The sequence below is a fragment of the Panthera uncia genome, chromosome B4, assembly GCF_023721935.1.
Source record: "Panthera uncia isolate 11264 chromosome B4, Puncia_PCG_1.0, whole genome shotgun sequence".
In the NCBI taxonomy this organism is placed as follows: Eukaryota; Metazoa; Chordata; class Mammalia; order Carnivora; family Felidae; genus Panthera; species Panthera uncia.
In genome coordinates this window covers 117,695,270-117,699,160 of record NC_064809.1, presented here as the reverse complement: position 1 = coordinate 117,699,160, position 3,891 = coordinate 117,695,270, and the positions used below count along the sequence as shown (strand labels likewise).

General features: G+C 41.3%; 1 pseudogene; it reads right to left on the bottom strand.

The window, feature by feature from the left end:
* Positions 1-1,157, bottom strand: part of LOC125919906 (proteasome subunit beta type-5-like) — a 46,611-nt pseudogene extending 45,454 nt beyond the window's left edge.
* Positions 1,158-3,891: the final 2,734 nt, after the last annotated feature.

The following is a 3,891-nucleotide window of genomic DNA, read 5'->3' as shown; positions in this document are numbered from 1 at the left end:
ATTATTTATATATATAATATATATATATTTGGAGAGAGAGAGAGAGGAGGAGAGAGAAGAAGGGAGGAAAATAGGGAGGGAAGCAGAGAGAGAGAGAGAGAGAGAGAGAGAGAGCGAGCTTGATTGAGATTGAGAGTGGTTCTATGGAATTGCCTCATGTGATTGTAAAGGCTTGGTAAGTCCAAAATCTATAGGGTAGGCCTTCAGGCTTGAGACCAAGGAAAAGTTGAGTCCATAGACAGTCTGTTGGCAGAATTCCTTCTTGCTCCAGGGAGGCTAGTCTTTGTTTTGTTAAGGCCTTCAAATGATTCTGTGAGACCCACACATAAGGAGGGTAATCAGCTTCCAAAGTCCACTGATTTAAAATGTTATTCTTGAGAGGGAGTTAAGATGGCAGAGTAGTAGGGGGCCCCTGGGCCTGCCTCATCCCTGGAACACAGCTAGATTAACATCAAATCATTTTGAACACTTCAGAAATTGATCTGAGGATTAAGAGAACAATCTGCATGATTAGAAGGAAAGAATGTGGCAGGTACGAGGTGTAGAGAAGTGAACTGGGGGAGAGAAGAGCCATGGTGCCATGGAGGGGAAGGGAGCCCTTTTTGCAGATGAAGGAGAGAAAGTGGGGGAGGGAGAGCAGTGCATTGGGTTTGTGCAAGAAAAACATTTCCCGAAAACCATTGACTGGGGAATCAAGAGAAACTATCACCAGGTTTTCACAAGCAGTGGAGCTCAAATTCATGTTTTAGCATTTACCAGAGTCAAAATGGGTGAGTGTGGTGGTACTCCTGTGGTTAAGGAGGGCAGAGGCCTGGAAACAGACATCCTGGTGTATAGATCCCCTGGGTCACACTGGGAGAGAATGTTCCCCTCCCTGGAGTACATTTGGAAGAGGGTATACTGCCTTTGCAAGGACAAAAGACCCAGCGGGCTCCATCAAGTGGCTGTTCATCAGAAGGGACAGAAGTGCATACAGAGGGCAAATGACCTGGTTGCTGCTTTTTGCTGTGCTTCACCATGAACTCCAAGCACCTGTGCCACTGTGTGCTGCTTTTCTGGGACAAAATGGCACCAGACAGGGCTTGGTGAATCTCTCCTCCAGTGGACGGGAGTGGGTCGCCCTGTACTGGGTCCTTGGAATTTTGAATCCCAGCCATGTGTAGGAGATAGAACAAGGGAGAACTGTGCTACCAGGTGTGCCGAGGGCCTGGGCACAGAGAGGGTGAGGGCAGGGATCTGACAGAAGCCTGGGACAGAAGAGGGGAAATTGTTCACTTTTCTGTGAGAGTTTCCTGAATAGTGAAGGGTACCAGCTCTCCTCTCTCTTTACTCCTGGGACAAGAGAGCAGGGTGACTCCATTTTTGCCTTGGACCACCAACATGATTGGACTTCAGTGAGCAACACAGCACCCCCAGTGGAGGCTGGAGCCACTTACACCAAACCCTGCCCACATATGTCCTACAGAGGCATCTTTACTAGGGCAGGTGTGACTGAGCCAGCACAGTGTACCTCCTCTGCAGATGACCAGCATGGTTCCTCAGCATTCACCAGGTCTACTGATCACAGAGTACTGCAAAGTGTCAGCTTCAGTTCTGGTGGAAATAGGACCAGGCTTTTCTTTCCTTCCTGTCTTGTCTTGTCTTTTCCTTTTTTTCTTTTTCTTTTTCTTTTCTTTTTTTTCTTTTCTTTTTTTCTTTTTCTTTCTTTCTTTCTTTCTTTCTTTCTTTCTTTCTTTCTTTCTTTCTTTCTTTCTCTTTCTTATCAGGCTTATTTTAAACAAATCAAAGCACACCTAGTTAGAGGTGTAAACACTCCCCACTGTAAGCAAGGAGGAACTCTGCAGAGGACTGACCTGTGGGAAAGAGCAGCCAAAACACAACAGCAGAGTGCACATAGAATATACCAGAAACACTTCCTAAAGCACCAGGCCCTGGACTGTGTATGGCTCCTTCTTAATATAGCATTACTCTCAGCAGAAAATATAACAAGGTTTCATAACACAGAAAAGACAGAAACCTAGACAAAATGACAAGACAGAGTAATTCTCCCCAAAAGAAAGAGCAAGAAGAAATCACAGGGGTTTACTCAAAACAGATATAAGCAATATATCTGGACACGAATTTAAAACAACAGTCATAAGAATACTAGCTGGGCTTGATGAAAGCATAGACGACATAGAAACAGATACCCTTGCTGCAGAGATAAAAGACTAAAAACTAGTCAGGCCGAAATAAAAAGCAAAAAAAAAACTATAACCGAGATGCAAAACTGACTAGATGTAATCACAATGAGGTTGGAAGAAGCAGAGAAACAGATAGGTGATGTAGAAGATAAAATTATTGAAAATAAAAAAGCTGAAAACAAGAGGGAAAGAAAACTATTAGATCATGAATATAGACTCAGGGAACTCAGCAACTCCATAAAGTGAAGTAGTATCCATATCATAGGAGTCCCAGGAGAAGAGCGGGGAAAAAAGGACAGAAGGTTTATTTGAACAAATTATAGTTGAGAACTTTCCTAATCCGGGGAAGGAAACAGGCATTCAAGTCCAAGAGGCACAGATAACTCCCCTCAAAGTGAACAAAAACAGATCAATATCAAGACATATCATAGTGGAACTTGCAAAATACAAGGGTAAAGAGAATTCTGAAAGCAGTTTGGGACAAAGGTTCTTAATGTACAAGGGTAGACACATAAAGTTAGTAGCTGACCTGTCCACTGAAACTTCTGGCAGGTCAGAATGAAATGACCTGATATTCAACATGCTAAATGGGAAAAATATGCAGGCAAGAATACTTTATCCAGCAAGGCTGTCATTCAAAATAGAAGGAGAGATAAAGAGTTTCCAAGACAAACAAAAACTAAAAGAGTTCATGAACACTAAACCAGCTCTGCAAGAAATATTAAAGGTGACCCTTTGAGTGGGAGAGACCAAAAGCAACAAAGACTAAAAAGGAACAGAGATAATCTACAGGAACAGCGATTTAACAGGTAATACAGTGGCGCTACATTCATATCTATCGATAATTACTCTGAATGTTAATGAACTAAATGTTCGGATCAAAAGATGTAGGCTATCAGAATGGATAAAAAAAAAAAAACAAGATCCATTGATGTGCTGTTTCAGAGACTCATTTTAGATCAAAGACACTTCCAGATTGAAAGGGAGAGGATGGAGAAACATTTATCATGCTAATGGACATCAAAAGAAAGCTGGAATAGCCATACTTGTATCAGATAATCTAGATTTTAAACCAAAGACTGTAGTAAGAGATGAAGAAGGGCACTATATCATAATATAGTGGACTGTCCAACCAGAAGATCTCGGAATTGTAAATATTTATAACCCCACATTGGAAGAAGCCAAGTATATAAATCAATTAATAACAAACTTAAACTCATTGATAATATACAAAAATAGTAGGGAACTTAAACATCCCACTTACAACAGTGGACAGATCACCTAAGGAGAGGATCAACAAGGAAACAATGGCTTTGAATGACACACTAGGCCAGATGCCTCTAACAGATATATTCAGAGCATTTCATCCTAAAGCAGCAGAATACACTTTCTTTTTGAGTTCAAATGGAAGATTCTCCAGATCACATACTGGGTCACAAATCAGGCTCCACCCAATACAAAAAGACTAGGACTAAGGCTAATATGGCATCATGCGTATTTTCAGACCACAACACTTTGATCTTGAAATGATCCATGAGAAAAAATTTGGAATGACCACAGGTACATGGATGTCTAAGAACATCCTACTGAAGAACAAATGGGTTAACCATGAAATTAAAGAAGAAATAAAATGCATGAAAGGAAATGGCAATAAAAATACGACAGTCTAAAACCTTTGGGATGCAGGAAAGGCTTTCATAAGAGGGAA